The sequence below is a fragment of the Eurosta solidaginis genome, chromosome 1, assembly GCF_040869045.1.
Source record: "Eurosta solidaginis isolate ZX-2024a chromosome 1, ASM4086904v1, whole genome shotgun sequence".
Classification (NCBI taxonomy): domain Eukaryota; kingdom Metazoa; phylum Arthropoda; class Insecta; order Diptera; family Tephritidae; genus Eurosta; species Eurosta solidaginis.
In genome coordinates, this window is record NC_090319.1 from 170617629 (window position 1) to 170632575 (window position 14947).

A 14947-nucleotide genomic window follows, 5' to 3' on the forward strand; every position below is an offset into this window, starting at 1 on the left:
TATAATTTGTGTCTGTTCGTTGGGTCCAAAGCAAGCTGCCGGAGTAGAGGAAGGTGCAGCGAAAACGTAAACAATCCTTGCGGAAAGAATAAATAAATCATCATAAAGTATTTTAGGCCAGTGCAATGAAATTAGCATCCATAAAATTCAGAAAATGGGGTGTGTATTAAATCTGCTAAGTGAACTTACAGCAAAACCAATATCAGGACGACTGATTTGTGCGGCGTAAATAATGCAACCAATCGGCTCTTGGCATGGTATTGACTCCATCTCCTGTTTCTGTTTGTCGGATTTTGGACACATAGCCTTTGATAAACGTTGGTTAGGATCCATTGGAGTATTTCCCGGATTACTATCTTCCAAATTGAATCGACGTATAATTTCTAACAAATATCGCGTTTGGTCTATAGAAATTGAACCATCTGTATTTCGAGTGATGTTCATGCCAAGTATAGACAAGCAATCCCCATGTCTTCCATTTTAAAGTGTTTCGACAGGGTCTTCTTAAGCTTTGTTATCATTGTGTTATTGCTACCAAAAATTAAAATGTCATTGACATATATTGCTAATATGATGATGTTTTGAGCCGAATGCCGATAATATATGCATTGGTCAACCATTTATCTCTCAAAACCAAGTTGTTGTATTAAAACGGAGTTCAACTTCAAATTCCATGTTCGGCTGGATTGCTTCAAGCCGCAGAGAGATTTGCGCAAACGGCACACTCTATTGCTTTCATCCGAAAAGCCCTGTGGTTGACGCATGTATATTTCTTCGTCCAAATCACCCTGAAGAAATGCACTCACTGTATGCATTTGATGGACTGCCAAGTCAAGCTTTACAGCGGTGGCCAAAAGAAAGCGTATTGATGAATAACGAGCAACTGGAGAGTACGTCTCTTCGTAGTCAATACCCTTGACTTGCGAGTACCCTTTGATAACTAGTCGCGCTTTGTATCGATCTATGGCCCCTTCGGAATTTGTTTTTATCTTAAAACCCCATTTGCTATCAGTCAACTCCCAAGTTTTATTTTCAATTAAGGCATTTTACTCACATAACATCGCATCAGTCCATTCCTTAGAGTTTTCGCTGTTTAATGCTTGTTTAACTGTTGCTGGTTCACTGACGTCAGACGTTGTTGTCAAAAACCCAAACTATGATGTTATTGTATAATTTTCACTGTCTGTGACAGCTCACGATCGGTAACATCGACGGAATCATTTGCAGGATTCTCAACAGTATTATCTCCCTCACTGAATCCGTAAGAGGATCCGACTGACATACTGTTTTTGCTACAATTTGCACTAGGTTCCACCACGTTTGCCGTTAGTTGATCGTGCAATGTGTTGTCTTGAGTGGAATTGGCAACAATAATTCGGAATTAAACACGATTTAATTAGATAAATTATACTTTATATTGAGCAGAAAAAATGTATGTGTTGTAGCTTGTAGCTTTATACAAAAAAAGAAAAAAAAAAGCAACTGAATAAAAGGAATTACAATAGTAGTAGTACATAGCAAAGGAATGAATGTAAAATCGAAACATTACCGAGTGAACATTATGATATGAAAATGAAAGTAATTTGAATGCGCTGCGGAACGTAATTCCGATTGTATTCGTTCCAACACTCCTCATTCAAATGAAACCAAGTTGCATTTTTCTTCTTAATGTTTTGATTCGATTAGATGCCAATGGTTTAGTCAACATATCCGCCACCATCTCCTCCGTAGGACAATATGTGCATTTGACGGTTCCTTTGTCGACGTGATCTTTGACGTGAAAAAACCTAGATCTATATGTTTTGATCGATTGGTGAATCGCTCTTATTTAGCTAGTTTTAAGCAGCTCTGGTTATCTTCAAATATAATTGTTGGATCATTTAATGGTAAATTAAAATATTCTAAGATGCGTCGAATCCATTGCGCCTCCTTGCATGCCTCGGATAAAGCAATAAACTCCGCTTCAGTGGACGAAAGAGACACACATGTTTGTTTCTTGCAACTCCAACTAATGATGCCACCAAACAGTTGAAAAATATACCCACTATTTGATTTTCTATCGAGTCAGCTTTCTCCCCAATTCGCGTCAGCATAACTAATAAGTTGATTCTGTTCATTTGCCATACCGAGCAATAGTGATAGGTTCGCAGTGCCCTTTAAGTATTTTAGTACACCTTTGAGCTCATTCCAGTCTTCTTGGTTCGGTTCGTTGACCTTCTGTGCCAAAATTGTTGCAGCAGCTGATATGTCTGGACGTGTGTTCACAGACACGTATAGTAAACAACCGATCAATCGCCTATATTCATCATTGTTGATGAGTAATTCTGATTCGCTACCCTTTCCGTATGAAATGTTTATTGGTATTTCCGATATTTTTGCATTTTCCAGCCCAAAGGCCTTTACTAGGTTTGTTATATATGATGATTGGTTGATTGAGTAAATTTCGTCTCGATTTCTGCTCACTTTTAGTCCCAGGTAATTTGATATTACGCCAAGATTGGAATTTGGATGAAATTGTACGTTCGCATAGAATTAGCAGAACATCGTATTCGCATGCAACAAGTACGTCGTCAACGTATATTAGTATGTAGCACGATTTTTCTCCTTTTGTAAATTTGTATAAGCATGGATCGTTTTGACTCTGAATGAAATTAGCGTCAATTAAAACTTAATGAATTATCATGTTCCAAACTCTTGCTAACTGCTTTAAACCATATATACTCCTCCTCCAGAGACAAACATGACTTTCCTTGCCTTTGGTTGCAAATCCCGGCGGTTGCTTTATGTATATTATTTCGTCCAGCTTCCCGTTAAGAAACGCTGTTTTTGCATCTAAATGGATAATCATTAAATTCTCTTTTGATGCAATGACAAGTAAAGTTCGGAATGTAGCTTGTTTTACGACCGGAGCGAAAACTTGATCGTAGTATGTGCCGAATTTTTGGGAAAATCCCTGAGCTACCAGTCTGGCCTTAAATTGTTGAGAATATTTACCGATTTTTATTTTGTACACCCATTTACAACCTATAGCATGACGATCCGCGGGCAGTTCAACAAGATCCCATGTGTGATTTTCCGTTAATGACTTTATTTCGTTCTGCATTGCTGCTATCCATTCCTCTCTGTGATTGGAAGTAATAGCTCCGTTATAATGCTTCGGTTCCGGTGATTTTCTTTGATGAAGATGTCAATTTCTTCAATTAATTTAAGTGGTCGGATACCTTTAGTTGTCCTTTGTGACCTGCGCAATGTCTCCGTCATATTTGGTTCTTCAATATTTTTATTTTATTTTCTTCTGTTGCGTTAACATTTGACGCGCTTCTATTTTCGATTTCATCGGTGCCTTTGTGCTCGATAATTATTTCCGTCGCCTTCTTAACTTGATGGGTTTTCCAATCGCTGTCTTTATGTATAAGCCTTACGTTTCGATCGACGACGACCTTTCCTGTTGACGGTACATAGCATCTGTAAGCTTTTGACGACATATCATAGCCAACTAAAATTGCTTTAATTGCCTTTTGATCAAGCTTTTGTCTTCTTTCATCTGGTATAGACGCGTAACACTCGGACCCAAAACGTTTAAAATGATCAATGCTTGGTTTGGTTCCGAACCAGTTTTCAAATGGTGTTTTGTCAATTTCTTTTGCAGGTAAACGATTTTGTACGTAATTAGCCATTGTGATGGCTTCTGCCCAACATTTATTTTCCATTTTTGCGTCTAAAATCATGCACCGTGCCATCTCAATTGGCGTCCGATTTTTCCGTTCGGCAAATCCCGTTTTGTTGTGGGCTGTATGGAGCGCTTCAATGCCATGCTGCTGTAAATATACGTAAAATTTGTGGTTTAGTACTCACCACCGTTGTCCGTTCGAATGCACTTGGGTATCTTGTTAAACATGTTCTGGCACATCTTTATGTAGTCTTTGAATCTCTCAAGAACTTCGGATTTATTTGTCAAAAGGTAAATAACTGTATATTTCGAATAGTCATCAATCAATGTTAATATGTATCTTTTTCCTGATGGTGATATGGTTTGCATAGGTCCACAAACATCCGAATGTACTAAGTCCAAGATTGCTTTAGATCTGTTTTCCGATTTTTGTGGAAATTTGATTCGACTCATTTTTCCTTGTAGGCAAATTTCACAATTTAATTGGTTGTTGCATTCGTTACCGCATGTTTTAAATTCTACTCCATCAACCATTTCCCCTGATGCCAATGATTTGACCACTCGAATGTCACTTTGACCAAGTATACTATGCCATTCATGAACGCAGCTGCCCGAATTATTATTTACCGTGTATATCTGATTTGCTGTTCGCAGTTTGTATAAATTGCCATCCATATAGCAAATAGCAATTTGTGTTTGACCTTTTCTAATTTCGCATTTACGGTCACTGAAGTTTACTGTGTACCCTTTTTCGGTCAACCGCTTTACCGAGATTAAATTTCCTTTAATGCTAGGAATGCACATCTGTAATATACACTGTATTTGTGTTACCTTCTTCGTTGACAAATTTAACGCAAATCGTACCTTTTCCATTCGCTGTAACCTCTTGACCGTTTGCAACTAATACTTTTTCCCTGAGATCCGCATTGAATTTAGTAAATAGATTTTCATTTCCAACGATATGGCACGTAGCCGCAGAGTCTACTATCCAACCGTCAACGGATGATGTTGAAAATATATATTGATCATTTTTTCCGCCTTTTGCCAAGTTTGCTTTTTGGTTACCTTTTTAGGCTTTGCTTCTGTAGCCACTTTTTATATTTAACACAGTTTTTCTTTCAGTGCCCTTTACCTTTGCAAAAATAACATGTGATTTCTTCTTTATTTCTCGCCGAGTTAACTTTCAGTGCCGTTGAATCTATGTTACCCTTTCCCCGTTCTTCTCGTCGCCTGTATTTTTCTATTACTTTCGAAGTGATCAAACTCACTGTTAAATCTTTTTCTTCGCGTACTTCAAGAGCTGTAATTAATGGGTCATAACTTGATGGTAAAGACCCGAGCCATGTTGCACTCATGAACACTTCTGGTTTTAAATCGGTACCTAAACCAGTCAACTTTTGGTAAAGTTCATTCATAGTATTGACATGCGTTTCTACATTACCGCCTTCATCCAGTCGCTGTGTCATGATGGTACGTAAGATGTTGACACGATTGCTGGTGGTGTCTTTTTCGTAAATTTCTTTTAACTGCATCCAAGCATCTTTTGCCGTTTCGCAATTTTGAATGTGTTGAATTTGATCGTCTTCTAGGTTAAGTGCTATAGTCGTATGCGCCTTTTCATCCTTTGCCACCCAAGATTCAGTTTTTGGATCCGGAGGACTGTCGCTTATCGTACACCAAACGCACTTTTCTTTCAGAAGCCTTTCGATTTTGTACCTCCAGTTGAAAAAATCCCTGCTGTTGTTTTTTTTTTTTCGATGGTATACTTTGATTCAGATGTCATTGTATGTGCCTTATGTAAATTTTTCCTTTTAACACGTGCCTTTATTTCTTTAGTTGTTTACAATTTACCTTAATATGCAAAAAAATATTGCCGCCACACGACGTGAGATGGCCCATAACCTGTTGTCTTGAGTGGAATTGGCAACAATAATTCGGAATTAAACACGATTTAATTAGATAAATTATACTTTATATTGAGCAGAAAAAATTTATGTGTTGTAGCTTTATACAAAAAAGGAAAGAAAAAGCAACTGAATAAAAGGAATTACAATTATTATTATTATTCTTAAAAAACGTAGAGATGCTAGAACGGCTGATATGTTAAAAAAGTTGAACTGGTTGAGTGTCAAGCAAAAAATTTATTTTTATACCATGAAATTGATATTTAATATAAAACATGGAAATGTACCTGAATATTTAAGTAGTAACGTAGTTCTAGTGGAGCAAACACACAATATAAATACTAGAAACAGACATAATTTTAAATTGGCATTTTTTCGAACAGAAATAGATAAGCAAAACATTTTTTACAAAGGCCTAAAGAGTTACAACGAGCTCCCATTGGAAACTAAAAACTGGAATGAAATCTTAGTTTTTAAGGCAAAATTATATGAATTTTCTAAAACTCTACCTATAAGATAGAATAGTACTATTTGTATCTTGAATTAGGCTTTAAGCCGTAATAAATAAATAACTAACTAACTAACTAACATAGCAAAGGAATGAATGTAAAATCGAAACATTACTGAGTGAACATTATGATATGAAAATGATGAATTTGAATGCGCTGCGGAACGTAACTTCCGATTGTATTCTTTCCAACACAATGTATGCTCTAAAGCTTTATCTGGGCAACGATTTCGAACTACATTCGCTGCACCCTCACTGAATTCAGGAAACTCTTCATCGTCGCTAGAGTCCTCATTGTCGACAACCGTAGCTTTCCGCTGGCTTGTGGAACTTCTTGTCCTTGGTGGTAAAAAGGAATTATTTAAATTGCTTTTATCAGTAATTACTTTATAATTTGTCGCTTCAAAGAAAGTCGCGTCACGGCTAACAACCGTTTGCTTCGTTTTTTGATTGAACAGCTTGTATGCTTTGGATTGTTCGCTATATCCAAGAAATATGCATGCCGTTGACTTCGAATCTAATTTACCTCGGTTTGCTTTGGGAACGTGTACCATTGCAGTACATCCGATCACCCGTAGTGATGACAAATCAGGTTTAATTTTTGTCCAGATTTCCTCCGGCGTAGTATTTTCCTTGTCTACATGGTGTTCTGTTGACTAAGTAAACTGCTGTGAGAGCTGCTTCCGCCCAAAACTGCTTATGCAAACCCGCATCAATGAGAATGCAGCGTACCTTCTCGATTATAGTGCCATTCATTCTCTCCGCGACTCCATTTTGTTCCGGTGTGTACGGTGCTGTAAGTTGATGTATTATTCCGTATTAACCCAGAAACCGTTTGAACGCATTATTGCAAAATTCTTTGATATTATCGGACCTTAAAATTTAATCGTAGAGCTTTGCTGGTTTTCCACTAGCTTTTTAAAATTTACAAACGATTCAAATGCGTCACTTTTGCGCTTCATAGGGTAAGCATAGACGTTTCTACTATAATCATCCACAAACGTGAGTAAGTACCGGCATCCACTAAACGAAGATGTTGACATTAGTCCACAAACGTCAGTGTGGATTATTTGCAATACTTCTGTTGCGCGTGTACCACTTTGCTTAAATGATTAACGTGTTTGCTTCCCTTCTGCGCATATTCTACATGGATCAAGTTTACCTTTAGATATGTTGAAACCCTCAACCGACTATTCTATACGATTTAAGTTATTGTCACATGAATGCCCCATACGTCGGTGCCATAAATTTCGATTTGTCACTGCTGTTAATGCCGCACGTTGTGTGATACAATTGAGCTGATATAAATCATTTACAAGCGGTGCTTCAGCTATTATCTTGTAATTCTCATTAAAAATACGACACCCTTTGTCATTGAAAACTAGCGTTTTACCATTTTTAGCCATTCGACTTACCGACGTTGTGTGATACAATTGAGCTGATATAAATCATTTACAAGCGGTGCTTCACCTATAATCTTGTAATTCTCATTAAAAATACGACACCCTTTGTCATTGAAAACTAGCGTTTTACCATTTTTAGCCATTCGACTTACCGACAATAAATTGGCACAAATATTCGGTAAGTACAACACATTGCTTATGGTTACTTGCTCATTGCTTGCACGGCCTTTTGGGCATATTGTCATTTGCACATCTCCAGCACTTTTCACGTCGAGAAGTCCGTTATCGCCTATGTTATGTATGAAACGAGATGGCAGCGCCACGACAATAAATTATATATATATACATCTGGCAACTGTGTTGCCAGAACATTCTTTATCTTTTTCTTTATTACTTTTTTATCTTTCAATTGATACTTTGACGCATTACCTTTAAAATGTAACAATTAACTTATTTCATTAATTAAATAAACACTCATATATAAAAGTGGTGTCAGAAGTGTATTTAAAGATGAGCCTTACACCGGAGGATTTAAAAACAGTGTTGGATGCGCTAGCAGGAGCAATCCGAGGAGCTGTGGAGGAGGCTGCACAGAGTGCTGCGGCAAATACAAATGTAAATCGTTCGTTGTCACCCAAACCGCCACCGTTTAGTATTACGGAATACAAATCGGAGGATGGATCCTCAGTACAGGATTATTTCACACGTGTAGATTAGGCATTACAGTTGAACAAGGTTCCAGAAGCGGAACTGCACAAGTTCGTACGTGTACACATGGGGGCAGAGCTTAATACAGCGCTAAAAATTCTTGTTAGCCCAAGAACACCAGACTCGCTCAACTACAGCGAAATAAAAAATATCTTGGTTCGCCATTTTGATGGCTGTAGGAATAAGTATGCAGAAAGTATCAAGTTCCGGCAAAACAAACAAGAAAAGGGAGAGCCGATTTGCAAGTTTCCACTTCGGTTAAGAGAAGCCGCTGTACACTGAGTATGGAGAATTCTTAAATAGAATGCTACTAGAGCAATTGTTGTATGGCGTAGAATCAGCAGTTATTTGTAATGAAGTTATAGCAAAGAAACCAAAAAATGTTGCTTAAGCATACGAAATTGCGTATACAATCGAATTAACACAAAACGCCACAACAGATCTAAAGTGCACAGAAGTGATACAAACAAGCGAGCCAACGTATAAACTGGGATACGCACCAATTAAAACAAAAAGAAATACAAATTCGAAAAAACCGAGTGGCGAAGAACCGATACAGAGGGCAAAAGAGAAAGGGTCCAATTGTTACGGATGTGGGGGGCAGCACCTTAGAAAAGACTGCAAATTTAACAATTCCAAATGCTTTGCATGTGGAAGAGTGGGCCACATCGCCAAAGTGTGTAAGACCAAATTAGATCAGATTTCAGAGGATGAATGTGAATCAGTGCAAAAATTAAACAGTGTTAATGGATGCAATGCAGTAGATAGAAAAATGGTTCCTATATATAGATGGGAAACAAATTCAGATGGAATTAGATACGGGTGCACGATGTGCAGTAATGAATTGCAAAACTTTGCGTTCGATTAAACCAAATTTTAGGTTGTTAAAGACAGATCGACGATTTACAAGCTATACGGGCCACAAGGTGAACTGCATTGGACGGGTCGTAGTAACTGCGACAATGGGGAAAACTTCACGACGACTTAATTTGTATGTCGTTCAAGGAGATTGTGATACACTTTGCGGCCGAGAATGGATATCGCAATTCGCACGAGAAATAAACTTCACTGAATTGTTTTCATCGTCTAACCGAATCAATACTATAAATTCAACAGCACCAAAACTATCAATAAACCAACAAACGCGACTGCAACATCTCATTATACGTTTTGAGGACATCTTCAGTACGACAGCTGGGAAGTTGAGTGGGCCACCTGCAAAAGTAAAGCTCGAAGCTGGAGCAACACCAGTTTTCGCGCGAGCGCGCTATGTACCGATGGCCCTGAGAGAGGAGTATGCCCAGGAAATAGATCGTAAAATTCAGTCAGGTTTTTACAAGAGAGTGGAGCATTCAGAATGGGCCTCAACAACACACGTAGTAGCAAAAAAGAATGGGGGTATTCGCATTACCGGTAATTATAAGCCCACTGTCAATCCAAAAATGATCATCGACGAACACCCGATTCCAAAAGCAGAAGATTTGTTTAATAAAATGAAAAACGCTACAATATTGATATAACAGATGCATATACGCATTTAACAATTGACGATGAGTTTGCGCATGTATTGACATTAAATACAGTGACGCATGGGTTAATACGACCTACTCGTGCGGTATATGGAGCAGGAAATATTCCAGCTGTCTGGCAAAGAAAAATGGAGACTGTGTTACTTACAGGGAGTCCCAAATGTTTTAAATTTGTTAGATGATATCTTGGTGTTTGCTGAAAACTTGAGCAGCTACTGATAGTTTTGGAAACGACACTAAATCGCATTAAATCACATGGTTTGCATTTGAACAAGTCAAAGTGTGTCTTTGCGACACCATCGGTGGAGTTCCTTGGCCACCGCATCGACGAACAGGGCATACATAAATCCAAAAAACACACTGAAGCGGTACTAAACGTTCCCAAGCCAACAACTTTCGAAGAGTTACAGCTGTTTTTAGGAAAAAACACGTATTATAGCGCATTTATTCCAGATTTGGCCACAAGTGCACGGCCATTGCGGGATATGCTAAAAAGAGAGAAATTTTACTGGACTAAGGAGGCAAACGCAGCGTTTGCCCTATTGACGTTGGTTTCTTTCACCTCAAGTGTTGATGCCATACGACCCAACACTACCTGGACTACTGGCAACAGACGCGAGTCCAACAGGACTAGGAGCCGTGCTTTCACACCGTTTAGAGAACGGGACCGAACGACCAATTGCATACGCAAGTCGAACATTGAATGCTACAGAACAACGCTATCCACAGATTGACAAAGAGGCATTGGCAATTGTGTGGGCGGTTCAGAAATTTTTCAAATATTTATACGCGCGTCATTGGAGACTACTCACCGATCATAAGCCATTGTCACAAATATTACAACCCGACAAATCGCTTCCTGTATTATGCATAAGTAGAATGGGGAACTACACAGACTTTTTAAGCAGATTGGATTTCGAGGTAGTGTACAAGAGCTCAAAGGCGAACGCGAATGCCGACTATCTTTCACGCGCCCACTTTCAGCCACCGAAATCATTACAAATTAAGCAGTTGCAGCAGACAGCCATGGCGAATCTAGACGAATATGATGAGTTCGACCACTTCATGATTCGCCGAATCAACCAATTACCACTAAGTTCAGAACACATAGCAAGAGAGTCCAGAAAAGATGAACGAATGGTTAAAATAATTAAACTACTGGAAAGTGGCCCGTGCTTGAAAAGGGCAGGGTAAAAATCCCCAGAAATCAATTATAAGTTGTCCTCCGGATGTTTGACGTTCGAACATCGTGTTGTTATTCCACCAAAATATCGAAACAAACTGCTTGACAATTTACACACGGGCATTTAGGAATTGTTAAGGTGAAAGGGATTGCTCGCTCATTCATATACTGGCCGGGCATAGACAATGATATCGAGAATATTGCGAACCAATGTGATGCATGTGCAAGACAGGCAAACAAACCGACAAAAAGTGAGAATCATCATTGGGAATACCCCAAGGGACCATGGGAACGTATTCATATCAACTATGCCGGACCTTTCGAGGGAGCGATGTTGCTGGTAATCTCGGACGCATACAGTAAGTGGTTAGAAGTGAGAGTTACTAAATCTATAACAGCAACGGCGACAAATGCAGTGTTGGACGATGTGTTTGCGGCTTACGGCGTGCCGCTAACTGTCGTTTCTGATAATGGAACAAATTTCACTTCTGCAGAATTTAACAACTTTCTGACAGCAGTTGATGTTAAATATCACAAATATTCAGCGCCGTATCACCCAGCAACTAACGGACAAGCAGGGCGTAGCGGCGTAGCGTACAAACAGTCAAGAAAGCATTGAAATCGATGGGTACTACGAGTAGTTCATTAAAGATAGGCCGCATGCAACCACAGGGTCATCACCAGCACTACTATTTATGGGGCGACAGTTGCGCACAAGGTTTAATCTGATTCGACCAGAGGAAGGTTCAAAGAAGGTAGAAGAGAAGCAATACGTAAAGTCCAAGAAGACTATTAGAGAGTTTGAACCAAATCAAAATGTTTACTTTTTGTCTGGAAATCCACGAATTTGTAAGTGGCTCAGGGGAACCATAAACGCACGTCTAGGTGATCTGCACTATGAAATACTCTTCAATGGGAAAAGTGTAAAACGGCATGTGGACCAAATACGCAAAGCCCGGTTGGACCTGATAAAACAGCTCGGGAAGTTGATTATTACAAGGCGAGGCTGTCAACCGAAGACAACGCTAATGAAACCGAAGCATCAGCTGAAGTAGATAGCACTGAAGCAATAACGCAACCGGTGGTTACTGAAACTGCGCAAACTCGTGGGGATCGGAAGATTTTGAAGGCTTTGCTTCGGCCAATAGTACAATAGGGCAAAATCCTACATCGACACCGCATACAACACCCGAAAAAAATAGGATACTCAAATTCCACGGCGATCAACCAGACAGAGAAGGGCACCTGTCGGATACTCACCGTAGCCCTTGCAGAGGAGGGAAAAATGTTATGTATGAAACGAGATGGCAGCGCCACGACAATAAATTATTTATATATACACAGTTGCCAGAACATTCTTTATCTTCTTCTTTATTACTTTTTTATCTTTCAATTGATACTTTGACGCATTAACTTTAAAATGTAACAATTAATTATTTCATTAATTAAATAAACACTCATATATAAAAGCCGACAATAATCTCTTTGGATTTTGCTTCTCGCAATTTACTCAAATTGTTCGAAGACTTAGTCGTATGGGCAGATGCCCCAGAATCAATAATCCACGCATTATCTTTACTGATGAGCAAATGATGTTGACATGAGCAACAAATTTTTGATGACTTCTTCAATTTTGCTGGACATTTGTTCGCATAATGCCCCTTTTGATTACACTCAAAACATACAATCGATTTTTTGTTATTCTTCGCCGTCAATTTATATTTATTTTTCTTCGATATAAGCGCTACCGTATCATTGTGCATCGATTCATGGTTGATTTCTTGTAATAAATTGGTTCGTACTAAATCATTAGTCAACGCCTTCCCGCTATTTGCCAGTGCCATTACCATTGGGCGAAATTCGCTTGGCAGACCGCTCAGCATAATTTGCGCCACAATGTCATCGGGAATTTTGGTGCCAGATTTGTCTAATTTTTGTTTTGTGCTAGTCATTTTATTGACGTAGTCTTCCATGGAAGAACAGTCCGACAATTCCAGTCGCATCAAACATTTTAGCAAATCCATCCGGCGCAGTACCCCGTTGTCCTCAAATGCAGTTTCAAGTGATTTCCAAGCAACATTTGCGTTTCCACAATTCTGTATGTACGAATAATTTGATGGCTCTACTAACAGCCCTAATGCTGATATGGCATGTAAATTTTGCCTTTAAAAATTTCGCATCCTGCTCCGTACCTTCAATACAAGGCCAGTACCCCTTTTTAACACCAGATATGACTTCGCTGCAAATTTCCACGAGTCGTAATTTTCTCGTCCTCTTAATTTTTCAATTTTGTCAATTCCCATTGTAATTTGTACAAGCACGTGATTCTAACCTCAAAATCACCACAATTGCTCACCGCAACTAATATGTGCATAAATATACCAAATTGGTCGCAAAGTGAAAGGATCCTTCAGCAAATGTTTATACTTTAAATATATTGGCAATTATTTCATAGGATAAACGTAAGGCCCATAACCTGTTGTAAGTTTTATTAAATATATTATTGCCTTGAAGATAAAAACACGTCTTTCTGGTTATACGAACGATGTTAGAGAGAGCGATTTTAATAAAGATAACTTTTGCATATCGATATACATTACATAGTATAAATACAATGTTAATTCACAATACTTCTTATTTCCCCAGAACACCATCTACATAATGAGGTGATAATACTCCCCATTAGGGAGAGGGTGCTCCCTATTAGGGAGAGAAATGAAATGCTAACCAAACCCCCCAGCGGGTTAGGGGGTTAGAATATACCCGCGGTAGATATACCTGTCGTAGGTTGGGTTTGGTTGCAAGGGCTGAGCTGGACACTATAGTAACAGCTCACTACTTAGGCCACCAATGGGCCCATTGTAATACCTTATATGGTCTCAAAGAGGACCACTACCCTGCCTAAAGCGGGTCAAACGACTTCGTGGAATTTATATATTTTGCTAGAGCATTGACTTCATAGCTAGAGACCTCAGCAAGGTCATGTAGAAAAGGTTTACCAAGGATGGCCAACCTACGCCTACTAAGCGCTGGACAATGACAGAGAAGGTGCTGGACACTCTCCTGCTCTTCTGTACATCTGCAGCTGCGACAATAGTGGAAGGTCGTTGCCCCCATTCTAGCACCATGCGTGCCTATTAAACAATGCTCTGTTAGAACCCTTATCAGGGACGTTAGAACTGATTTGTTTAAAACCAGAAGCGCTCCTGTGCGCCCCTTGTCATATGAGGGCCAGGTTAGCCTGGATGTCTCACACGATGATATGGCTGACTATAGTGCATTTGCAATTATTATAGTGCTTGTGTTCACACGAAGCCTGAAAGTGGCCATGGGTATACCTACCGAATCATTTCCCGGAAGGATATGGTCGGTGGTGCCTCTTCTGACCAGCTCGTCTGCTCTGCAGTTGCCTTCAATATCTCTGTGCCCAGGTACCCATATAAGGCTGATGCTGAAGTGCTGAGCCATCTCGTTAAGAGGTCTGCGGCATTCAGTGACCGACTTTGCGTTGTCGACGAATGAGTCCAGGGCCTTTAATGCGGCCTGGCTGTCTGAGAAAATAAACACCCGTTTACCATCCTTAGGCATAGACCCGAAATGGTTCACAGCCCTGTGTATTGCCAGCATTTCCGCTTGGTAAATACTGCAGTGATCTGGTAGGCAAAAAGAGACCTCTAGACCCAGTTACGGTGAAAAGAGGCCTGCTCTCACCTTCCCGTCAAGCTTAGAACCATCCGTGATTGATGGCACCCGATACCGTATGTTGTCTGGTATTCCAGTCTTATCGCGATGGTATATATATACTATAGTTTTTAACGAAGACGTTCTTTAGCCTGCAGTAGTCAGTGCGCACCGGTATTGGGACTGGGGTGTTGCGTGTCCACTAGATCCACTTGACCAGAGACCTGTTTCGCTTATGCGTAGAGCGGCGATGACCGCTATTTCCTTCGCCACCAGATCAAGTGGTGGAAGGTATAGCATTGTTTTGAGTGCTTCAGACGGAGTTGAGCCGAGAGCCCCGGTAATGCAGAGCTCCGAACTC

At 39.6% G+C, this 14947-nt stretch overlaps 2 protein-coding genes across 2 annotated transcripts in view; both read left to right on the plus strand.

Moving 5' to 3' along the window:
- The window catches only part of Spf30 (Splicing factor 30), a 190987-nt gene that overhangs the window by 51230 nt on the left and 124810 nt on the right, over positions 1-14947 (plus strand). The window lies entirely within an intron of this gene.
- The window catches only part of LOC137236937 (putative nuclease HARBI1), a 102960-nt gene continuing 91888 nt past the window's right edge, over positions 3876-14947 (plus strand). Inside the window, exon 1 of the mRNA XM_067760024.1 lies at positions 3876-3961. The gene's annotated coding sequence lies outside the window, so the exon portion shown is untranslated. The remainder of the gene's footprint in view (positions 3962-14947) is intronic.